General features: G+C 42.9%; 1 protein-coding gene and 1 long non-coding RNA gene across 4 annotated transcripts in view; one reads left to right on the top strand and one right to left on the bottom strand.

Annotated features, from left to right (window-relative positions):
- TBL1XR1 (TBL1X/Y related 1) overlaps window positions 1-22,143 on the bottom strand; it is a 103,574-nt gene extending 81,431 nt beyond the window's left edge. The window contains exon 1 of one of the 3 annotated variants that reach the window (XM_030280824.4): window positions 21,631-22,143. The gene's annotated coding sequence lies outside the window, so the exon portion shown is untranslated. Of the gene's footprint in view, window positions 1-20,589; window positions 20,640-21,630 lie in introns of those variants that run through there. The other 2 variants (XM_030280825.4, XM_072933561.1) reach the window with 2 other exon arrangements.
- Window positions 22,144-23,193: 1,050 nt separating this feature from the next.
- On the top strand, window positions 23,194-25,314 carry LOC115496457 (uncharacterized). The gene is made up of 2 exons (XR_003961957.4): window positions 23,194-23,300; window positions 25,156-25,314. It is a non-coding gene; the product is annotated as an uncharacterized lncRNA (long non-coding RNA).
- The last annotated feature ends 855 nt before the right edge of the window (window positions 25,315-26,169 follow it).

Below are 26,169 nucleotides of genomic sequence, written 5' to 3'. Positions count from 1 at the left end.
CTGCTCAGCTGAGTTCACTGTAAGCACAGTGCTGAAAATTTAACTTTCCCTTTCCACTTTAAACCTGTTACTTAAGTAACCAACCTTGACTATTCATTCCGAGTAAACAAGCCCCTCTGAAACTGGCTAAAAACCCCCGAAATAGACACACCCAATGCAATCCAAAAGGACAAAAAGTAATTTCCTTCAATTGTGGTGTAAAGATAAGGCACCCGTTAGAAAACACTGAAATACAAGTTATTTTAATGATAGTTAAATGTTTCACATGCCCTCCAGCAACAACCCCCAAAAATCAATCTTCACACCCCTTACTTCAGTAGGTTCCTTGCTCCAGGGCTGTTCCCAAAACCAATCCAATTCTTCCCATGAGCTTCCCTTCAATGATACCTTTCCCTCCCCATGTTTAAAACTCACTCCAGTGGTATTTCTGTCAATCCCTGCCTGACCTGCTGAGGAAACATCAGAAACCCTCTCTTATCAGATCTGTGCACAAGCCACCCAAACCATGACCAGATTTTTCTCCCAGCAAAGGCTGGGATCAAAGCCAACAGCATTGTCAGCAGGAACAGGGACACAGGAGGAAGTCAGTGCAAGATGGGACATCTCAAACTGAGGCACAGCTCACCATCACGAGCAATAAATGAAAACAGAAGTCCTTTCTCCTCTGGGAGCCATTTATTTTCATAAGACATGAAGCCTGATTTTAAATTGTTCTGAGTCACAGTCAGATCCACACTTCAATGCATGCAAGATGATTAATATCAGTTGAGAACAAGGCATTATTTTGAGCTTCAGAAAACACAGCAGTGTGAGGAAACTAGACCGGGAGACACCCAAGAAAGGGAGAAATCTGGTTAAAGCTTAATTTCTTGCCTACACCCAGAGTCCTAAGGAGCTTTCCTTACTCCTGTGCGTATCAAAATCCCAGTAAGAGTTGGCTCTTCTGACCCCAGCAGGGTTAGAGATTTAAATCCTCTGAGACCTCAAATCCAGGCAGCCATGAGAACAGCTCTGTCTAGGTGTTCCCAAAATCCTCACCGTGGCATCCCTGGAAAGATAATCCTGGTCATGTTTCTAATACAAAGGGTTACTCTGGTTGACCCAAGCTGCTGCTGAATTTCACGTGGAAAAGCCCAAGAGCAGGACAAAATGCATCTGAAAAACACCTTTATGAGGACTTCACTTAGGGAGACTGATGAGAGTCCAGGAATTTTAATTGCACCACACATTCTATTTCCGCACTATTTAAATAATTATTTGCATATAATTTATTTCAATTATTTTCATGCCTTTCATAGAAGTCAGGGTGTTTTAATAAAAGGTAAAATAAATACTATTTCGTACAAAGTAATTTTCTGGGAACCTCACAGTGAATTAATTTCAAGCCAATATAATGAACCACAAAATAAAAATTGCCCCATAAATAATCAAGTCCCTCAATCTCCCCATGCTACCCCCATTTCAGCAATCATACTGGTTCACTAAATAATACTGGAATTACTACAGCAATTTCCACCATTCAAATTAAACAGAATGCAACCATTTCATTTACATACACAAATGTCCACAGAACATGAAAAAACACATCCAGCATGCAGTCAGAAAGTCACCAAGTTTTCAGTTCTGTGTGAACAATATTCACAATCTTACAATTTTTCCACCTCAAAACACACATTTTGTACAAGTGTAATAAAAAAAAGGTCAAGCTAGAACAATTCAGGGTTTTAAAAAAACCAGTCTTACTCTCCTCCTCCTGAGTTGTTCACAGCTGATTTTTGTTATACAATTTCTACCAATAACCTTAGAGAAAATCATCATACTAACACTAGGGTCAGAACGCAGAAATTGGTGGATGCTCCACACCACAGAGAATCCAGTTTGGCATCAGACTTGGATAAAGTTGAATGGGTTTGGGGAACTGTTTGCCAAACTGGAACGGGATGAAGAATGGGTTTTTATTGAGGAAAGCCAACACCGGAGAGAGAGGAGACTGGTAACATTACTACCATCAAAACCAATTTTGCTCAGGCAATGAGGAGGGGTTTGAGTGGAAAACAGCACAGCATTATTTTACATGTTTTTCTGTTAAACAAACAAACAAACAAAAAAACCCTGAATACATATTCATGAGATGAGAGATTGGTCGTGGTCAACTGAATAACTTACAAATTTCAGTACATAAATATAGCAGGAAAATATCCAGCAGTCTACCTTAGAGTATTAAAAAACTCCCAAACCAAACAACAAAATGAAACATAAGAATTCTATTAGACCAGTCTGAAATATACCTGATACAATTTCCAAGTTTTTCCTTATTACAATCAACTTTGTTTAATAAAGAGAAACACTGGCATATATTTGTGGAACTACATTTTCTGGCACTTGCATTTTCTATTTTATTCTTGCTCCAGTAAGTAAAACCAGTGATCCTGCAAGAACACACACTTGTCACACAGCAGACAATTACCTCATTTAGACCACAAGTGACCAATTTTGAGAGATTCTTGTCTATATGTCCTGTGGAAATAGATTCAGAACAGTCTTCAATATACTGGGATTTTGTTTACTCACGTTTAACAGGCAATAAATTACTCATTTACTTTTGGATTTAAATCTAAACTATGGTTCTGCTCCTTAGCAGCTTAAAACTACACTGCACAGAAAGAGGTTGTTTTTTTTTTCATTTTTCAGAATTTCATTGAGACACATTCACTGCTTTTAAATAAATAACCAATCAAACAAAAAAAGGCCACCAAGAAAACCCCAAGTCCCACTTTATCACAAGCACTAGTGATCTTTCAAGGCCAAATCCTGCAGGTGAGGAGGAGACAAAAACCTTCTAAAATTTGGTAATCCCCCTACAAGTGTCCCAACAACAGAGGGAGCTCCCCACTGCTGGGATGACACTCGCTCTGCAGAAGCAGCTCTCACTTCCACCAGCCCAATTCACACTCACCACCTAAATAAAAGTGTAATTAATGGTCTGGTACAAGGCTTTTCCTAGTTTTGTCTAGTCTGTCCTGCTTTTCAACAAGCACAAGGAGATACAAATCCTAAAACACTGAACATTGTTACACAGCTACCTCCTTGGGAAAATACATTCGAAAATGTCTCCCCTCATTCCACTGCCCCTGCTCATTTCATTTCCCTTGCTCTTAGCCCTCACTCCACTACTCCTCCTAGCTCTGAGATTTATTAACTTGAAAAAACATGATTTCAGGGTTTCTACCACAGCAAGTTTCTACTACAGCTCAGCAGATGTCTCACATCTCTATTTATACAACTCTAGAACTGGTAATAAACACGATTTTCCTATTGCCACACTACATTTTTTAATGAGACATCATTCCTCGTCTCTGTTTACCAAGAATTACGTTGGCCACAACGAAGTCCTTCTCCCACATTATTACAGCACATAACAAGGGTTTGGAAGGCTGAGTGGAAACTTGTTATTATACATGAAAGAATTCCTAATGGTTAAGGATTGGCATTCTCCTCCCTGTGCCTGTGGAGAGCAGGGCTCCTCGGAGGTGTGCAGGAAGGTGTTGAAGGGGAGGGAGATGCCTGGGAAGGCATTAGGCATAAACATTCAGCCTTTCAGAGCTTATTTCCACCCAGATCCCAAGCACAGTGACTTTCACAGGGCTGTGCCAAAGACATCTGCCCAAGACCAAGAGTGTGGTTCCTAAATGACGTCAGATGTCTGGGCAGTCAGCCAGCTTCCTATGGAAGTGATTTCAATATTGCTGGACTTCAATCTAATTGCATTTATCATATGATTATTTATGTAAGGAGCCAGCAGCTTGTATAGGTAACCTGTATTCTTGAATCTAATAAAGTATGTTTTGAAAATACAAAGAAAGAGATAGATTGAGCTAACGAGAAATCATATTAAAGTTTCATGCCTTCCTTTAAAGCCACTTATTCCAGAAAGGAACAGATGTTAGCCAAGACAAATACCATCCTTGCTCAACTGCGACGTGGAAAGCAAAGTACAATATTTTTCTCACCTGCAAATTTACAATTGTTCCATACCTATAATTATACAATGAATGCAAAGTCTTGCTTCCTCTACTCAAGCTTCATAGCACGTTCTCACTGCCCCAAGGCTTTGAACAAATTTTTTTATTTATTCCCTTGTGACCTTTCTCTTAAAATTTTTCTGTAACACACAAAAATCTTCATCCAACCCATCAAAAAGCAAAACAAATTGGAGATAGTTATGCCATGTTCTGAAATCACCATTTCTCCTCCCAGACGATGTAACATCAGTAATTCTATGCACACTTTATCTCTTCCCTACTGCACAATTTTTTCCCTGAAGTTCTACCTGCACACAGTAAGGCACAATTAAACCCCAGAACACTGATGGGTCCCCGTCCCACAGGCAGTGCCACGTCAGGTGGCCATGTCCTGTAAAACACTCGTGACCCTAAATCAGTTGATTGTTAACAGACAGAACAAGGAAGCTGGTGAAGTTCCCACCACATTAAAACTGGGCACTGAACTCATGGAATCTGTGTGCCAAAGGGAAGAGCAAGAAAAAGAATTAATGCTGCTTCTCCCCTTCCTCAATGTTCTTATGGCCCTGATCTTCTCTTCCAGTCCTCTAAAAGGAAATATGCCTTTACAACACCCCAATTCAGATTTCAGATTCTGGCAGGGTGATTCCAAGGTCTTTGCTGTCCTTTCTGATCATCCCCCTCTCCTAAATAACAGCTCAGAAGTTCAGTGACAACAACAACAGAAGAACAAACAGCAGAAAAGGCTCCATCCCTCAGCAGTGATTTCAATATTCACTGTATGTCTGAAGGACTGTAATAACCATGTGCAGATTCCCTTTCTGTTCACTGCAAATCTCAAAACCTTCCTATGGAAATCTCCCATTTGTTTCCATAAATTAAATTAGGATCATTCTCTAAAAATTTAAAGAGGAAACACAATATTTAAAAAACCCAAACCCTACACACACAAAACAAATTTTCCTGTGTGGCATTTTTTTGGACAGGAGGTATTTGCAGCAGTGTTAATCACTCATCACTAGGAAGTGTACAGTCCAGGAACCGTGTGTAAAGTGTCTGAAAGCCTTCCGAAATTTTGGAGAAAAGTGTTTGCTAAAAATGTTTTGTCATAATTTGTTAGGTATGTCACAAATGTTAGGTAGCATTGATGTATTTTATTTCCAAGTCTGTTTTGCTATCTTTACACTTTTGCCTGCATACCAATAAATGGGTTTTTGTCATTTATTGCTTTTTAATGTTACAACACACCCTCTCCACAGTAAGTGGTTCACCAGCCTGAACAGTCTATTAGAAATGCAAAAACTAAGGCTGCCTATGTCAGATTTATGTTTTACACAATAGCCTTACCAATAATAAAAAAACCCCAAACCAACAAAAATCCAAAACAAAACCAAGCCAAAAATATCCCCTGCCGACACAAAGATCGTATCTCTGCCAAACTTCAAGCACATGTTCTAAACAGGAAATAAAGCTTTTCAAGAAAAATTTTTAATAGGTAAAAAAAATTAAAAAAAACAAAACAAAAAAGCAACTGACTAGTTTTTCTTGTTGCTGTTATCACAAAAGCTGACCTATTCCGGCTAAATTGGCAAGAAAATGGAGACTACTCAATACAAACCTTATCACACAATGTTTTGGCCTACTTATAAAAAATTATTTGTGATCTAATTTCCTCAGCAGAGTTGTTTTTACAAAGCTTTTCCCCACTGCAACCACATTTCCACTGGGACCATAACCAGACGCGATCACATAAACAACTGAGTTTCTGTAAGGGCCATGACCCTACTTGAAGCTTCCTTTGTCCACCCTGAGCCACCACCTCTGTGATGGAGGTGGAGGGATGGACAACTCCATGCCCAGGGGTTAAAAAAAAAAAAAAAAAAAAAAAAGAAAAGTAGTATTTCCAAGTTTTGACAAGGATTTTATCAAGATTAGGCCCAAAACACATGCCCGGACGAAAGCAAACACCACAGAAAATTACTAATCAAGATCTGCAATTCCAGATTGGTTTTTACCTATGGAAAACATAAGCTGTGACAAGCCTTATTTTGGAAAATTCTAGCACAAAACACCACTTCTGATGGAGCCCATGTTCAGTTGCTGCAGTTATTCTGATGTGTGTGGATCAGCTCACACATATATTTATTGTCTGACTCCACTGGTAAATCATTGTAAGTAATCTCTACGCAGTAGAGCCATCTTTTTTAGTAAATTGTAATAAATAGGGTTGCACAGCATTCCACAAGACAACAAAAGGATATCAGATCCAAATACAGCTCTTTTAAAACAGTTCTTGGCTAAATAAGAAGTTAAGAAAAACACATAATGGATATAGCTTAATCCTCAACCACCTCACAACAGGCACACAAAGGACACTTCACAGGTAAACACAGAACAGCAAGCATTCAAAAAACTGCCCAGTTTGGGTTATAATTGATTTTTTTAAGCCACATTCTGTTTTTGACTTCAGATATTTTGGGACCAGTTACACAGGGGGAGGAAAAAAAAAAGTCATTTTTAGCAATATATAACTACACAGCCACACTCTTTTTAAGAGCAGGCCCAAGGCTGTGTGCACAGATCTAACTCTGCTTTCTCCACACATACATTATGCAATGCAATGTGATAAATATGTAACCATGGAGGCACACTCTGTGTTGCAAACAGGACACAGAGCTCCTCGGTGACCCAGGAGAAGGCAGGCTACCCCACATTCTAGCTGTGATTCCCTCCTCCCATTTATTTTTCATAATGGTCCAGCACTCATTCTGCAGCCTTTTTATACCATCTCCTCCTCTCTGAGGTGTGTAAATAATTTAGTCAACAGCAATGCATTATGCAATTTATTTTCAGCCAACAGCACAGCCTTCGTTAGGTGCAATTCATGGGAAGAAGCAGTTAATTATGGTAATTCATCTGCAGACCTAGGTGAGCAATTTCACCGTTATTCTGCTATCCTACTTAATATGCATGTGCTGTATGAGAGCAGTTAAATGGCAACTTTCGAGGCTGAGATCCCAAACCCTGATTCCATAACAAGCTTTGAACCTGGGCTTAAGGCAGAGCTACAGTAAGCAGGGCTTCTGGGAGGCGAAGGAGTCAATTTACACAAAACAACTTGCAAGCTCAGGGTTTAAGGTAGTCTAGTGAATAGACCTCTACCAGATCCTAGAAATAATTCTATGCTATTGTATTGCACTATTTGTGGAATGGTATGTGATCATATAATTAGAGATCATATAGTACATTCACACAAAGAATACTTTAGGGCTTGCCGGGGTTGGGGGAGGGGACCTCTTTTAAAAAAGAAAATTACATTATCTGGAAATTCAGAGCTAATCTCAACAACCCAGAAATGCTACAGGAGAGCTTTTTCTTCACAAACTTTAGAAAAAAACATTTTAGGTCTGATTTCTGCCTGAGGAAGAAATAGCTCCAAACAAAACCAGATGAGGCTTTGAGTCATTAATGTGTTAAAAGCCTAAATAAAATATTTAGGAAAACAGATTGAAATATGTGCAAATAATTAAAAATATAATAATTTCTAAGCTGCAGCTCTATGCTTGCAATGACAGGGAAGCGAAGACAGCATTTGGTTCAGAAGCAACACGGAAGAAGTGCTTTGGGCAGGTGCAGGAAGGATGCCATGGGTTTGGAGCTAAACCTGAGGAGAGAAGGAAGGGCAGGTCCAGGGAGGGTGGGAGCTCCTGGAGAAGGGCTGTGCTCCAGCACAGCCTGCTTAGCACCTGTGTTGAGGGGAAGGCTCCAAACTCGTCTCCTGTCCAGAGGCCATCCCGAGTGTCCCCCCGTGTCCTTCCCTTGGGGTGACATCTGGCCAGGGCACTCCACACCCGCCCTCGCTGCCTTGGCAGGAGAGCCCTTGATCTTGGGGCTCCAGTGCAGCTCACCTCGCCCTTGTGCAGCCCTCTGCAGACTTCCCCATCCGGTTAAATGACCCAGCTTGCGTAACTTCCAAGAGCACACAGCTACCGAAGGACAGGCTGCTGCCAAATCCCTGCCCTCCCCCGGGAAGCACATGAAATCCTGCAGAAACCACTGGAGCTCCAGAGCTTTGGAGAACCCGCCCAGCTCACACAGCTCTGAGTGCGCAGCGCTGGTCTTCAGCCACAAACCAAGCCTGGAAACCTGAAAACCCCTCCTTGATTAAAAGATTAAAGTCGAAAAAACTAAAAGAGTGTCACTGCTTTAATGACAAAAGGTACAGAATTTTATGGTGAGCATCCTGAAGGGCTCAGTGGAGCACAGTCCGACACACAGTTTTAATTTAACCTTACATGATTTCATACAGCCACAGGATGAAAGCCTTAGTGGTCTCTAGTTTGTTTATGACTGACTACATATGCTAGAACGTGCTCTGCCAAAACCCATTGCTAAAACAAAAACCAGCTTTCAAATGGCACAGAACTTCATAAACCAAATAAACAACACATTGCAAATATTTAAGGCTTCCAAGCAAAGGCTACTTCCGTTAAGTCCAACATTTAAACTGGCAATAACACATTTCAGACACTGAAACAAATGACTGGCAAAAAAAAACCCTGTTGTCCTCAGCATTTCCAATGGTTCATTTTTCTGTTATCCTGAAACACTCAGGGCACTCAAATTATAACTGAGCAAATATACATATCCCTTCCTATTTAAAACAAAAAATTGGAAACATTCAATTTAAATCTTTCTGCTTAACCCAGTACTTGAAAACTGTCAGCGCTGAAAATTAGTTTCACAGAGCCTTAATGCATCTGAAAATGGCTTATTTGCTACACATGACAAGCAAATTCTGAAATAAAGGGAAACCCTTTCCCTCAACATACACACTAATATTTTTCTTTCCTAAAGGTTGGATTACTTCCAGAGAACCTGAATTGACTTCAATGGAGCGGTAATGTATTTCTTACAAAGAACATGCAAAACTGCCTCAGATCACAAGAAAATGGTTCAACCAAGAAAGGGCTTCACTCAGCTCTTCTAAATATACCAAAGAATCACACTTAAGTGACATTTTTTTAAACAATTAGGGCTTGACTACACCAACAGCTATATCAGCTGATATATAGATATATATTACTCTAAACAGGAATGAGACACTTTCTTCCTGGAGACATTCCAAAAAAAAAAAAAAAAGTGAGCGTACTGTAAATTCCCACATATAACTTCAACCCATGCTGCCAGTGAGTATAAATGCATCTTTGCAAAGTTCAAGGTATTTATTTAAGTGCTAGTAGGACTTTATTTTCAAATTAACCAGAGATACTTCTCAAGGTAGAGTATGGTGAAAATAAGAAAAGGCACCCTACAGAAGTACAATTTATAATAGTAAAATGCTAATGTATACAACTTTAGGTACTACTCCCCAAGTGAAGAATTTTTTTTAGGGAATTATAACATTCCCTAAAATTTCTTTTTTTTTTTTCAGCAGATGAAAAATGTCCAAACAACATATGAAAATAAGATAATTTAACAGCGAATGTCTGCTCATCAGTGTTACAAGCACAGCAGTTACAGCCAGGACCAAGATGTGTTTTAGGAGACACCTATACCAATAAGGAAAACATTCACCAGAAATCAACATCCTCAGACCAGGAAAACACCACTGGCTCCCAGTAAAAGGCATAAAAGCTTGTAAATTAGTTTATAGTCAAAAGAATAATAAAAAAGAATAATTTAGGAAGTTATAAAGGAAGACTCACCCAAATGAAATTACATGCACATGACAAAGATTTATGTGTATTTTATGTATGGGTGAACCCGAGCACACAAGCCTGTATGTGCAGACTGGCTGAGCTGTCATCTGGCCCACTGCACTGAGGAGATTCTGCCTGATAACACAGCTGAGATAAGGAGGTCATGGCCCACCCTTACCTAACCCAGCTCACCCCAAAGGCTCAGCCACAGCCCCCAGACTAGCAACACCAGTGTTTGTGGAGCCAGGCTGTAATGCTGCAGCAAAGCTACCTGGACTTTAATCCCCCCTCCCCACCAAAACAGCGGCTGGGTTTAACACATCCTTGCAGAGATGATGTTTTTAGGGCCCATAAATCTGTCTCAGCACGGCAGAGGACAGAATATACCACATTAGAGCATAGAAACTTTTTTGTGCCGCTTTTTCTCCGTCAAGAACAGGGTCAGCTCAAGGGTCCCACCACCCCCTTTTCCCATCCCCAGCAGGATAAGTGGCTGCTTGTGTAGTTGTTCTCCAAAACCCATTCCTGAAGTGGCTCCACCAATAAAGTTCTACCTTTCCTCACTCCCAAAACTCTGCCAGGGTCCAAAAGAAGTGCAGTCATCTTAAAACTTCATATAAGGTTGCATTTCCACATTACTAAGGATAGAAACATGCCTAAATTTATGAACCAAGTAGCCTAATTTCAACATGTCCTGGCACTAGTAGAAAATATTTCCAATGTGAAGCGCCACAGAAAACTAGAAGACACGGACAAAACCTATAAATTAAAATGGAGTACTTGCTTAAACTGAAAACTCTAAGTAAGTAGAGACTGAAAAATTAAACAAAAATCACTTTACACTGCTACCTACACAGCCTTTCACCAGAAGATCTCGGGGCATTGAACTGGGCTGGAAAAGCTCCTGTTAAGTATTAAATCACTGGTGCATGGGTAAATTTGTTAATCCATTTGCGAAGGTCACACAGTGGCAGAAATAACAGATAATCCTGACACTAGCTCTCTGTCCTAATCATCATGTGGACAGAAAATCTTCAGTGATGTAAACAAAAAATAAAGTAAACACAGTTATCTGTCACATACTTGTATATTAGGTCGACTGAAAAAGCAAAATTGTGGGTGTAGGGAGCGGAGGTGTGTCTTTGGGGATCCACCACAGAGATAGACAGGCCTGTGGAAATGTAGGGAGAGAATTTATACCCAGAAAGTAATTCCATAATTCCCTCCATCAAGCAGTTCCTATGAAGGGACTGTGTAAACAAACTGCAGTCACACTCAAAAAAAAGTCTGAAAACCTTGAGCAGTAACCCACAGACTGTATTTCACTGCTGTATTACACCCACATCAGGATGCCAAAAGTTGGCCATTCATCCTGCATCAAAATTAAAGCAGTATTTTACAGACTGCCTGCAAACCACCCAGACTGGGGAAGTTTTCTAATACCAGAGAGCAGATGGACACACAGCTGACACTGTCGACACACAGTCAAGATTGCTACAAGAATTTCTACCAGCCTGAAAGTTCCTACCACCTTCCATGCCATTAGACATGAAAGCGACTTGGCAACACCTAATGTGGAGCTCTGACAATTCAAGACCATTTTGGTGAATAGTCCTGTAGAGGTATAAAACACACTTCAAGCACCAGTTTCCAAAGAAGAAAAAGCAAGACTATATGCTGATTTAAAAAAAAATTTTAAAAAAAACCAAACCAAAACAAAAAAAATGCGCCACAACCACATTTATTCTACAAATCAAAAATACTGGACCAGACAATGAGCTACACAGGCATTGTTAAGACGTACTAAAAACAATAACATAATAAAAATCACTGTAGGCAGGGAAGACTAATCTTTCTGCTCTTCCTTGAGCAATTTCAATGGAATTCTCCCCCAGATACGGCTGGATGACTACATCCACAGCCTACACATGCCAAGTCTGCTCCTGCAGCCAGTCTCTACTGCATCCATCTTAGTTACACTACACATATCCTGATTACAGGGATTTATAAATGGCATGAGCAATTTAGAGGCGATCCACAAAACTGTGACTTCAGTACAGATGCAGTTCACTATTATTGTCTCCACTGTCACCAGCCTTATGGTGAAGGACTTACACCTGGAAGACTTTCAAGCAAAAATCTTTTACTGACTTTTTCAAGAGCACATTCTCCATTGTCTCAGTCCCAAGCACATCCACTCTGGAGCCAGAACATAAGCCCACTATCCATAGGTTTTGCTGGGCAACGAGGTAGGAGAGAGCTCATAATCCATTAAGTCACCTGTGTTTATTTTCTTAGGTTCGGGACAAGAAGACATGAAACAAAAATAGTGTTTAGATATCAAGCAAGAGAGTGTTTTATCATGCAGCTTCTGGATGGGAACTCTTTAAAGAGAAAAGGCTCAACTCCGAAGTCACAGTTCCACACAGGACAAAGGCGCCTGTGCTCACGTCCCAGCTCACAGCCTCAAAGCCCTGTTTGTTCACCCAGAACAATGGGGCATGTGACTTGTCAACACTACCCACAATAAAAACAATAAGATAAGGCTGCCACTGATTTCACGATGACTGACTTTGTTTTCACTAATTTTAAGTCACAATGTCAATAAAAACCTTGCATAAAACCCCTTATTTTGAAAAGCCCAAAGCCAACCCCACCTTGCGCCAAGATTTTCACACCACCTTCCTTAGCTTTTCGTGTCTGTACTAAACGCTCACACCAACTCCCTCCAAAGCCTCCCTCTGACTTCATCAAGAGTTGGATCAATGCTATATGCCTAGAGCCAAGATTATTTTTATCATATAAGAGCACTGCCAAAATTTGTCCTCTGCATTTCCTGCCCTGTGTGCCCATCCCAAGCACCCATGTGCCCGCAGGCAGCCCCTCGCTCACCTCCTGCTCGCTGCCAGGGGCACACGCAGGAAAATCAAACTTCCCCAGCAGGTTTTGCTCCACCACTGGCTCCAGCTACATCATCCAAACCCATTCAACCCCTCCAGTTCAAGAGGGCTACCTAGGACTGAGTCCTGCATATAAATTTAACATTTTGAGAAAGAGGAAGAAAGCAGAGAAAATCCAGAGAACAGAAACAAAAAGGCACCAATTTGATTTAAAGGACTGACAAGAGAACAGATGGGGAGAACGCAAAAGAAAAAGTCCAAAACAGGCAGGGAATGATTAGAAAAATCAAATAAAGCCTTAGGAAGGGGTAAGAATAAAATGGTGCAAACTGCCAGTTCACTACACTTATTTGCCACTTTCCCACTACAGCACGGACAAGGAGCAGAGCCAAGAGGAGAAGACAGAGCCACCCTGACACTTGGAATGGGTCAATTCAGAAAGAAAAAACGCAGCACAATCTTGCAACCACTTGTCTTTTTGTCACACAGGGGGAGGCTTGGGGGGTTATTTTAATTACACAGAACAGCAGTAGGCCCAGCAGCCTCAGATTAACAAATACAACTAGGCAGCAACAGGCACACAGAAGTACATTGCAGTTCCAAACTTTCACCATTTACAGGAACATTAACACAAATGAAATCTGACTAACCTGATCTCTGAATGTGTTTTTAAAACCTGTGCATTTCTTTCATTTCACCTTGAAAAACTCCATTCCACAAGCAGGTAGCTACAGGGTTACAAGCCGAGGCCACAGCTGGGAAAGTGGGAGGCACATTAAGCACACAAATGAAATTTCACATATTCTAACACCATCAATGGAGCTTTCTGGAGCTCTGCAGCAGTGTCCAATACACACAAGCCTTGCTGCTGGCACAACAGACCGATCTCAGCCTACGTAAGGGACGTTCTCCTAGCCGGAGTCTGACACTGCATTTCACATACCCTCCGAGCCTCGCGTATGAAGTCACCCGTAGCATCAAAGAGCGCGTCAAAACACATCCAGAGTGTTTTCCCTGGCTACCTCTGAAAGTTTCCATCCCTTTATCTTTCGTGTAATTTTTGTTTTAATTCTTCCCACCATTTCTGTCGATACACACAGGATCTCTAGAAGTCCCCAGTACACGCAAGCAGTGAGTACCTCTCTAACACGGGACCTCAGCTGTGTTCTGGGCACTGAGACAACAGCACACTGATGGGAAAATTGAATTTGGTGCTTTCACAACAAGCCCATAGAACCACACAAAGACAGGGTTCATTTTTTAAGACAAAAGCAATGCCCTTCTTACCAGAAAATAATACACCTGGGAAGGCTGTGGTGCCCAGGCACTTCAATGGGATGACCCTGTGGTAAAGAGGGTTTTTTGTTTTATTTTAATAGAAGAGACTCTTAAAACTTGCCCAGCATTCCCTACACTTAATAGCTAATGTACTTAAGGTGTATTATATGTACTGTAAGAAAGAATCTTACATGGGGCCTTGATGAACTAGGACAACTAAAATATAACCTTGCCCGTGTAGGCAGCAGAAGAACCAACTAACGTGGATTTTTCCAACAGCAAGATAACACTGATATTTCTAACGTAATCAAAGGCCATTCACAATCTGCCCTGGAAGACATTCACAGAAATAAAAAGCATTTTTCTTACAACTCAAACAACTGAGATAAATATTTACTATAAAGGCAAAAAGTGTTTAAAAAAAAAAAGAAAAATAAGTTGGTTTCTATTAATCGGCTACATTTACAGATCAAGCTCACCAAAACTGCTTAGTAGGTTGTTTCAACCTATTTGTGTTCGAGTTCTGTCACAATTCACCATATTGAAGTTTCATATTGCTGACATTTTCATGCCCACAGTGGTAAATACTTACAGTCTAAACAAGACACCAGATTGTGAAATTTAGTTGTGCATTCAAAATAAAGTGTAAAATCAGGTACCACATTGGCATCAAGAAAACATTCACATTGTTCAGGAAGCACAGACTCCACTTCTATAAACCCCAGATTTGTTGCACTAGCAATGGAAAACAGCTAATCCATTGCTACACAAGATGTACATCTAGCATAATTTATTTGATGTCAGCATTAATAGATGGTCTGACCACACCATCCCTCATTTTCCTCCATCCACATTTGTGCAAACTGTGCTTTATTAGTACATTAAAAAGTATAAAACCTGATACATTACAGAATCACGAACATCATCATGGCAAAAAATCCGTATTTTTACAAAGCACTTCCCAATTAAAATTTATCTCCAAGAGTCTGTATTTAGGAAAATGTGTTTGTGCTGATACACAAGCAGAAATTTCTGCACTAGAGAAGAATGTGAACATCCACACAAAAAATAGTGGTGATTCATTGTTTAGCAGTTGTCTTCCCATTACAGCACACCGTAGACTGAAGGACACGTTGCCAAACTGAGAGCACCAATACTTCCTTTAAACTAATATAGGACAAATAAATACACTTCAACAGCTTCTAAATCTTGCACGTCCTACTTTTTTGACCCAGATCTCTTGTTATTTCCCCCATAGGTCTATGCAATATCAAAACTATTTTTTCCCCACAAATTTAGACATAACCTAAAAGAGGAAAAGTTCTCATGCTTACTGTGAGCTAGAGAGACCAGGAAGCAGAGGGGGAGGGTCAGACTCACTCATCTCTCTTAGATCAATCGGTATTTTAAGGTAAGCTCCTCTCTCAATTGCTGAAATTAATGGCAAAAATGCTCATTTGTCCAAGAGGACTGCAAGTTAGACCAATATCAATAATAAGTGAAAAATAATGACATCTTTTTAATACTGTTTTTACAAAGCAAAATTGTATTTTCAGAAGTCATGCTGACACTCGAGCATGGATCAGTCTGTCCAAAAACCACTAAAGAGCTATGAAACTTGTTATTCCACTCCTTGGGCAGCCTGGGCAACTTATTCCAGGAAATCAAACTGTCTCCTCTTTGCCTGGTACTTTTAGGGAACCATCAGGGGATTCAAATCTGCCTGACATGTGCTCACCATACATAACTCCCCGCTCAGTTTGCTGATGATAGGTCACCCATGTGAAGAGCCTGAACTTTTAACATTGTTAATGTCAAATGGATGCAACTTTAAGGATGGGTTCTATTTAGCGCTCTAGACCTCGACAATTTCTGTGGTTTTGCCACTGGGCACAGTATTTAGCACTACATTTTCACAAACAGTAAATATTTGACCCTTAACTCATAACCTTGGAAAAATGCTCCAGGAAAAGGCAGCACAGAGATCTTTTCTGCAGCTCTCTGGTTGCCACCAACAGGCACGTAGCTGTGCACAGAGCAAAGTTTCCACTTTCACAGTCCCAATTCATAAAAATCTACCATCAGCCTGACATCAGTGGGGTGAGGGGGAGCTCTGTGTGCAGCCAGAGAAGCGACTGAATCATTCCCCAAACCCACAACGGGTTAAAAGGAGCACCAACATTACTACAGCATTACTACAGCTGCCCACCTGCCCTGCCAGGCTGGCAAAACTATTTATTGCCCCACTAAAGGGGAAGGGAAGCTCTGCTACTCACACCCCACCAGCTCAAACTTCCAGCGATCCCAAATGCCACCCAGCGTGTCTGCATATGGCACATGGTTGTAGAGTGTCTGTAACACACTGACACTGAACACAGCCTCAGATCATAAAACAAGAAAACCCACACAACTGTTTTCTCCGGATGATTCTGATTTTTTACTGCTAGACATTACTAGTAAGCAAGATTGCTCCTCTGCAACATGGAGACTTCAGAATTACAACAATAAACACAAGTCAGAGCACACAACATAGCCTTTTACTAATACTTCTCCCAGGAACAGAAACTACACCCTCACGGGAATTTGCAGAAGCCTGCAAACCACACACAAGAGTTGATTTTTAGAAATGCTAAGCACACACAGAGACTGCCAACTTTACATGCAACTGCGGGGACTCAGCATCTTTGAAAATAAGACTATTAATATCTTACTTTAGAGATGCAGATGCCAGCTTATACTCTTCTTAAGAGGAGTCATGCTTGCACCAAGCACAACTACAGCACTAATTCAGGGACCAGATCCCCACTGCCACCATACCTCCAGCTCCTAGAGGCAAGCAGGATACAGGGGACACCAGGAAGGGCCATGGGCAGGCACTGAACCACACAGCCAGGCTGACACACAATCTGCCTGCATTATTCATCCTCAAAAAATGTTATATTAGGCTGATATCATACCTAGGGATGCTGCTTCTGACATCCCAGCTAGCATATTCCAAAGGACCTCAGTATCTCCACTTAGCACTGAGTTTGGCCATGCACAATTATATCCAAAGTAAACTGAGACTCTCTGAAAGACGTTGCATATATTGGCCAAGACAATTCCATAACGCTCCCCCTCATCACTTGGGAGCTTCTTTAAATGAGTTCTTCAGAAAGCTGTGCCAATTCACCAGACTTTGTGATTACTATTTCTACAGGTAAGGAAATACACTCAGAAGTCTTCCCTGCAATGAGCCCATCCAAGAAAAAAGCGAGCAGGTGCGAGCTGCAACACCAGCAATTTCATTCCTTGGTTAGCCAAGCCAGCAAATCCTACACACCCAACCAGTGCGTGCATTTTCCCCTACAATTACACAACCTCCAGGTTGGAATGACCACTTACTTCTTATCAAGGCAGAATTATTTTTAAGGCTCCTTATCAATATAAAAAGTTAAGTCTAAAGGATGCCACAGAAAGGTAAGTGGTAAGGTACTAAAGACAAATGTTTCAGAGTGTAAGGTGAGTTATGGTTCTGTAGATCCTTCTGAACCAAATAAACACTTAACCTGAGCTCAAACAAGGCCACTAACACTCTGGGGCATTTTGTATAAACAAGTGCAGCCTTGTTTTCATTATGAGAAGGAGCGAAAGGGCCTTCTCATCTTGAATTAGATACCACAAGACGGAACCCTAAGAAGTTCGCCAGCTTTCATACAAATTGGCAAATTCCAGACCAGACTTCCAAACCTTTCCACTCAAGCTATCAGCTCTCCAAAAGTGACAGCTATGCTGCCTCATTTTCACTGCTTCTTACCTCTAGTTAGCTAATTCAATTTTGCAAAATTAGAGGAAAGCCAATATATTCCCCTACAATTTCATATCAAAAGATATTCCTTATTCCTCATTTCATTGTCACACTTTATCTCAGAAGAAACCAATTATGAAATGAATAAAGCAGTCTCCATCTACTCTGCTCGGGATCACTTGAACCTTTTTCTAGTAAAGTCACTCGTCATTATGTGATTTTACAGAAATTAAGACCATCTAACTTCATACTTCAGCACTTAAGAAACTGAGCACATTTGGGACAGGGGTAGCTAAATCAATAGCAGAAACATAGAAATGGTTTCTTCATCACCTGTTAATTTGAAACTACTACATTAATGCAGCAATGCAACTCAAAAAGAGAGAAGAGCTGTCAGTCATGGTTCCTAATGGGAAGCTCCTGACACTTCTTCACCTAACACAAACACTTAAATTAGTATTTAAAAATGAGCATGCAATGAGTATACTCTCAGAGCAGCTACTTTTTGCAGGAGCCAAACATGCCTAATTACAGAGTCTGCACACACACACTTTCACTTCTCCCCCCAACCTGCAGCTACTTGCATGAGCTGTTGTTTAGGGCACTAAATACAGTCAATATTACACTCTGAACTCTGCGTGCAGGCATGTGCAAACACACACCCAGCGAGGATGGTCAGCACACCGACCAAAATCACACCACTCAATACCAACAACGTGAATTAGATTATGAATGAGTCACACTTGGGTACGATACATCTCAGTATCACAATATTCAGTACTGACACAACACCGACCTGCAGCACACCCTGTCCTTGCCCTGCTCTCCAAAGCACACACCAGAGCACTTCACCACCACCCTGTCCCAGCTGGGAAGGGGAAGAGCTGGCGGGACACTTGTGTCTGTCTCTCCTCCGCCTGCCAGCAGTGTCCTCGCCAGCAAGGTGTCAGAATTCACACAGGCACCACCATCTTCAGCAGCTGTGGGACATGGGGACAGAAGAGACAGGCAAAGCAAGCAAAAGCTGGAGAGGTGACTGTCACCTGGGGCTCCCAACCAGCAGAGGAATTAGTGATGAAAAGGTGTCACACCTGCCACTGCCTCAGCCTTCCCAAAACACTTTACAGTGCTGTTCTATCAAAATAGCATCGGTGTAATGAAAGATTCACATCTTACTGCCCACCACTAATACAAAACACACCCAACTCCTGGGAGCAACTTCACAGACAGCTGCACAGCTCATTCAGCCGAACGAGACCACTGATGTTCACAAAGCTGTGTGTTTTACAGGACTTCCTGACTTCTGCACGATTACATCCTTGTAGGATGTGGGTCTTTACTGCCACTACAAAACTTATAACAGCAAACACATTCTGACTCAAATGTGAAGTCCACGTTCTATTAAATTCCAGACCAAAATGAAGTTAGGTAAAATAACTCAGTTTGCTTTACGTTATTCAGATCTGTTCTTCCTAACTTAAAACAACATTATCAGCAATTTTGGCCATTTCCCCTAATCCATCCAGAGCCTCTTTATGCTTAGGGCTGTAGCACTTTTAAGGATCAAACTCTTTCATGATGGGAAAATGACTATGAAGTATTGCTGTTGGGTACTTAGCGCTTATACCCTGACTTACAACTTCAAAGCATTACACAAACATCAATAATTACCATATATAGAGTAAAACTGAAAGAAGTAATCATATTTAAAAAGAAACTCACAAGAAAAAAAAGTCTTAACTACCTGTTTGAAAGGGGAAAAAAAGCTTAAGCAACAAAATCTTCTGTAATTATTGTGTTCTTTATGCTACAAACACACATTCTGGCTGTGCACGTTCAAACAAAAACTATACACTCTTGCAAAGTCTTAAAAATAAATTATAAAGTCCAAAAGCCAAACCCCAACTCTTTTCATACATTTAAATTACATTTCCTTCTCCTTTCCTCAAGGAATGAGAGCTAAGTGCTCTCCAGGTGTTCCCAATAACAGTTTGGGAGGCAGGCCACCAAGCTCCCAAGACAGAGCACCAGAAAACACAGTTCTCATGGAGAAAAATCCAACTTCCCCCAAGAAAATTTAAGATAGCAACAGTGCAGTGGCTCAGGTGACCTTACGTAAATAACAAAAAATGTTATCATTCCATTAAACCATAAACAAAAACAAAGGGAAAAAAACACTAGAGAAAACCACAGAAAGTTTGTTTCGATCAATTACAGGGCACTACCTGTGCCCTAAGCACCATCAGCAGCCCCTTTTTTCCAATGGATAAGGGCAAAACCCCCTTCACAGCTCATCCACAAGCACATACCCACTCATTTAAATTTAAGGACACACACAGGAGCTTGCAGTCCAGTCCTCATTTGGAACATATTCCGAAAAGCCCGTTAACACACATGTCCAAAGGAAGGCCCCAAACACAATGTGAGCCACACGTGGACAAGCCTTCGGGTCACTCAGAGCAGGAAGAAGGCTGGAAACTGCCCCAAAGCCCAGGTACAACCAAACCCCAAATACCAACTTTGCATATGGTGCCCTTGCTGCTAAAGGAGCACAGCACCCAAAGGGCAGAGACCATCAACAGTAAAGAGCCTTTCTAAAGCACACAACGTGCTCAGACATTTATTTTAGCACAGAAGGACAGCAAAGCAAGTCAGACAAGCCTACAAAACTCTTTTTTTTATGCAACAAAGACCTGTTTCTCCTGATTATGCCTCCCATGCCTTAACAATAAGGAATGAATATGTTTTGTGATCCCCTCCCCCATAAATCAGTTAGGAATTTGATTTACACAGACAGGAAAACGAGGAAGTCGAGCACACTGGAGAGTAGTAAAAACTTCACCAGCAAACTTCACTTTCCTACACAGCGACCTACAAACCAAACTTTCCTCCAGACTCACGTGTCATCTGCAGCAACCAGCCCCTGCCATAAAGCACAGACAAAGTTTTGCTGTTCTGGGGATAAAGACAAGCGAGGGAGAGACTTTTATTCTGTCAAGCTGCCTTAAAAGGAAATTCGGTGATGAAAGATTAAATTCACCTGGAACAACACGATAAAATTTTAACCCTTTCGAGGGTACAACAATAACAAGCCACATATTTCAGGACTTAAATCCTCCACCAAGAAAACAGTACACACTGCATCAACCGTGCAAGCCCCTCTAATTGATGCAACACGCAATTTACACCAGGGTTTCGGACAGGGATAAGCCCTGGCAAGGAGAGACGCTGTGAAATTGGAAAATAAAAGCTTATTTTATGCCCCGAACCGGGCCCGCTCCCTGCCACCGCGGGGCATTGCATGTTCCAGCCCGAATTCCGCCGGAAAACTGATCAATAACTTGGCTCTGGGAGGGGGGGGACATCGGGAATGGCCCGGGGGTGGGGGTGTATCCCCTTCCCAGCAACGGGGAGTCGGGATGGGGGAGAACTCCGGGGAGTGGGGGAGGGGAAGGGCCTCCCCTCCCCCATCCCGAGCGAGCCCTGCCCCCCCTTCCCCTCCCCCCCTTCCCCTCCCCCCCCAAGTAAATATGCGGGAAGGGGGGGAGGGGAAGCCGCTCTTCCCCACAAATCGGGCTAAAAATAGGCCTCTCGCCATGGCTCCCGTGTGCCATTCGCTGCCGAGGCCGGTGTCCCCCCCATCCCCCGCTCCATTAAACCTTTTCTTCTTTTTTTTTAATTTAAAAAAATGAAGGCGGGTGGGGGAGGGGAAGCCAGCGGCGCGGGGTGGGGGAGGGGTAAATATGTGTATATATATATAAATGTGTGTCTGCATATCTATCTAGGTATGTATATATACACATATTAATAAAAACGGGGGGTCACAGAGGAGTTCTGGTCCCATCCCCCTCCCGCCTCCACCGACACAAACAGGGCGGCCGCCCCCCACCCCCATCCCCGGTCCCTGCCCGCCCCGGGGCTCGGAGCCCCCCGGTTCTTACCTTGCGAGCGGCTGCTCCCCCCTTTCCCAGGGAATGGAGGCACGAGGAATTCACCCTGGATTGTCTCTCCTCCTCCCGTGTGTTTTATACCGCCGCGTGTATATACGCGCACATCCCTGCCTGTGTGAGTGTGTGTGTGTGTACACGCGTATAGTTATCGATTATATATATATATATATATACACACACACATATATATATATATGTATTTTTAAGGTGTCCACACCGAGAGGAGGAGGAGGAGAAAAAAAACACCAGGAAAAAAAAAACCAACAAAACCACCACACACACACAGGAGGAGGAAGGAAAAAAAATACCCAGCGCGTAGCGCTGTGATATTCAATTATATCCGAGCCAGGGGCCGGGGGAGGGGAGGGTGGGGAGGGCGGGGGGGGGGGGGGGGTGACTGGAGATTAAGTCCCGAGGAAGGAGGGGAAAAAAAAAAAAAAAAAAAAGTAATATGTGTGTGTGTGATTGAGATTGAGGAGGGATCGGGGCGGAATGTGGGAGCTGTTACTGGGGGAAGGAGCCAAGCGGCGCGGAGCAGCCGGCGGCCCGCAGACACTCCGGGTGCCCGGCCGCGCCGAAATGGGCGCCGGCGGAGGGAAGGGAAGGGAAGGACGGGAGGGAAGGAAGGAGGAAGGGAAGCAGCGAAGCCTCGGGAGGCGAGGCCAGGCGAGGAGGAGCGGCCCGGCCCGGCCACACGAGCCCGGCGCGGGGGTCGGGGAGGGAACCCGCTCCCCGCCGCCTTCCCCGGCCGTGCGGGAGGGAGGCGGCCGCGGGCCCGGGGAGGGGAGCGGAGGGGAGGCCGCCCGGGCACGGCAGGCCCCAGGCCGCGGAGCTTTTTCTAGGAAAGACATTAAACTGCGCTGCCAACAGAGCTTATGTAAATGCAGGATGTAACATGGTGGTTTTGCCTCTCTCCTCGCAGCCCGTCGCGGTTGGCGATGGCACCGGGATCCAGCCCCGTGTGGGCACCACGCTGCCGCCTCTGCCCTCTCCTTTCATTTAACGAAAATAATCCTCCGCAGCACTAATGCAATGGCCTACCTGGGTGCTGCTCATTTTTACAATTGAAATGCTGTTTGTCATCTATAGGGCCGCATTGTTTGTTTTTGAAAGCAAGCTTTGTTAATCAAAACCACATTCGTCACCAGGCAGCCCTTTCCATCTTAAAATGGTTTTGCAATAGCATTTCACACTCTTGGGCGATGGTCCAGCGCTCTCATGTCCAGACATTGGCACCCGTGCAGAGTCCCAATGACCACAAACCCTGCACGGATCCGATGGCAACATCCGACGTTATCCCAGCTCATTCCAAGGCTCTCCACACGCCCCAGCCCAGCTCTGGTGCTGCTCAAATAGGGTGTCCACATCACCACACTCAATTTCAGAGCTTGATTTCACTGCAGCTGGCAGTGGATAAAGAGCTGGTCATGAATGTAGTGTCTTTTCTTTTTTTTTTTTTTTTCTTTTTTTTTTTTTTTTTTTTTTTTTTGTGAATAGAGCGTTGCCAGAGAATTATGCTAGTCATTCTGGATTTTACCTTCAGTCTTAACACCTGGGATTTTACCTTCAGTCAAACACCTGGGATATACCATAGGCAGCTTTTGCCTACCTGAGCATCATCGCACAAGCAGATGAGGTCCATCTGCTCCACAAAGCCTTGGGTAGGTCTCTGGGTGTAGAAGCCTCTCATAGTACTCATTTTCTTCGGGGTCAAACCCATGCGTTTTTCCATCCTTTATGAGGAAAAATATTTAAATACAGGCCAAAGTCATGTAGAGAAACCTAAATCTCTCTAGAAAGCCAGGAAGCACATTTGTAATTGCAAATCACTCGGTGTCCAGCATTTATTTGTGTAATGACTTTGGTGGCCCAAGTGAGCAACTTTCTCTTCTCACTAATGGTGTGGAGGCTGTCTGCTTTAGGTATGTAAAGAGGCAATAGTTTTGAACACTATATCCAGTCTAGCTCCAAAATCTGCTGGAAGTCAAGAAATTTAAGAGGGGAAGGAAAAGTGGCAATGCACTCATTAACACATTCACACATTATAATCTTAGATCTGTCCATGCTTCTAATGGAGTTTGACCTCTTGATACTCTGATTTATTTCCCAGGTGAAAGAAGATAAGCAGTAACAGTGTGTGGAGGAAGGGAAATGGGAAAATGCACATAGCCTAAGGCCAAGAGGAAAGGGAATTCTTCTGGGGGACTGGGGGACAGCAGGAGCCTAGAGAAGGATATCTGAGAAGTCCATGAAATGGGAATGAGAGGTGTGACATTCAGAAAGCTTGTGTGAGAAACGGGGGAGGGAAAATCCCTGAAGTGTGCTGTTGTTTGGCCCTCAGGAACTACAAACACTGTCTTCCCATCCATCTGCTGAGCAGCGACAACGTGCTGAGCTGAAGTAATCTGGCTGAAGGTTTCTGTGGTCTGGTGTTCTCCAAATGTTCAGTCGCGGCTCTGGGGTGCCAGGCTCTCTTTTTTAACATGATGATGTGCTCGACTGGGCAATTTCCTGAGAAGTTCTGCTCTGCAGAATCTACAGAGTGAATTCTGGTGGATTTGTGCTTTAATAGTCATCCCCCATCTATTTTGTTCTGGTTTCCCTTTTTTCACGAAGGCAAACACCCCGCAGGACTGCACAAACGCCTCTCACTGTCTGTGATGAGCTTTAGCCTTTGCAGTTCTCTTGCCCAAATGTGCAGCTGGATTCAGGGCTACAGGGGACACTTCCAGAACGTATGGGAAGGAGGCTCTCGCTTTCAGAGTTTTCCAAGAACGGATCTTGGGTAACATGGGGCAGTTGAGCAGGTTGTGGTTTACAGCAGATTGTTCAGTGAGCGAGCTGAGCTCAGGGAGTTGGCTTTGCCTTTTGGGAGAGCCACTTCCTTCCCAAAGCAGCAAGAAAGATTGGACAAAACCCTAACTTTCAGATGTATAACCGGAGCAGATCCGAGGTCTGGGTTCACTTCTGTGTTTGAATAAAAGCACGCTTCTGAAGTTCTTCAGTGACACAGCTGCTCACAGCCAGTGGATCCATCATCCCAATGACTGGAAAGTCTTCTCATGCCCATATTTTTAAGACGCATCCTTAAAATAGTTGAAATGACTTGTAACAGGGAGTGCTCGGCCTACCAAGCACATATAAGCAAATATTTGCAATAACTGGCCCAGTGTTTGCACAGCACCAAGCACACTGCCTGGACTCCATAAATAATAATACTTGGCACTTGCAGAGTGGTTTCCATTTTCAAAGCACTTTAGTCATAACCCTTGACACCTATACGGCCTTTTACATCTTTACAAGAATTAATTAATCCTCACAATGCCCTGTGAGGTAGGTATGCACTGCAATAATAACAATAACAACAATTAATAATTCATGCATTCTACTCAAAAATCACTTCAGGGATTAAAATGCATCTGTAATACTTGGGGTTTATTAACATTTTCCAGCAAATAATAAAACCCATGCTATTGTGTTAAATCTATATAATATCTATCCATAAATCTTGTGCAGATTGGAGCGAGACTGAAGGCACAGCGAGGCACCAACACACCAGCAGGAAGCAGATGGCTGGCTCCAGAAAAGTTCAAGCCCAGTCCACACAAAATCCAGGTGCCAGAGTGGAGCCCACCACGCACGGCAGCACGTAAATAAATACCAGCAAACCAGGAAGGCTCTTTGTCCATTTTTAGCTCTTGTTTCTGCAGGGGCTCCCCCAGGCTGGGGTGCTGACCCCATCCTGCACAAACACAGCACCAGGAGGGTGCAGGCTCCTGGTGAGGAAGGGCAAGACTCAGCACAGCGCTGAGCAGGGAGCAGGGAGGAGCCTGGACAGCACCAGGCAAACACTTTCCCTCCGCACTTTCCCTCATAAAAATTACCATAGTGCCTTTGATATGCAGGCAAGCCCCAGTTAAACCTGATATTTAAACCAGCAGGACTTAAACCCTGTTGATTTAAACAGGAGAGCCACCAGGCTCCCACGGGGCAGCTCTGGGTTTGGCAGGGCAGAGGGGGGACCGGGCTCCCCACAGGGATGGATCCCCCACAAAGATGCTGTTGTCGCTTTGCATCCCAAAGTGGATTAATGAGAACCACAAGGGCACTTTAATCCTAATGAGTAGGTACACCCACACCCTAGCAATTCCACCAAGACTTCCTCTGAATCGGAAGCACTGAGCAGTTCGGCCCAGAGACCTTCATATTCTTAAGACCTTTTCTTTCTCCTTTAATTTGAGAGAGATGTCAACATTAGGGAAAAAAAAAAACCCTCTAAATTATTTGTATTGTGCATACTGAGAAAAGAAACAGAGGTTCACTGGTTTGAAGACAGTGGTTTTATTCCTTTTGAGGCTGCTGACAATGACTCTTTGCAGGAGATGACATGTTCCTGAGCAGCGAGCATCTTCTGCCCCACCTTAGCATAAATTCATTGGTGATTCATCATTTATTGGTCATATATGGTTAAAAATGTCCAACACTGATGATCAACATAGCAGTACCACTAGTTTCATTATTTGCCTTAAA

The sequence above is a fragment of the Taeniopygia guttata genome, chromosome 9 (assembly GCF_048771995.1).
Source record: "Taeniopygia guttata chromosome 9, bTaeGut7.mat, whole genome shotgun sequence".
NCBI classification, from domain to species: domain Eukaryota; kingdom Metazoa; phylum Chordata; class Aves; order Passeriformes; family Estrildidae; genus Taeniopygia; species Taeniopygia guttata.
This window is presented reverse-complemented; position numbering and strand designations above follow the sequence as displayed.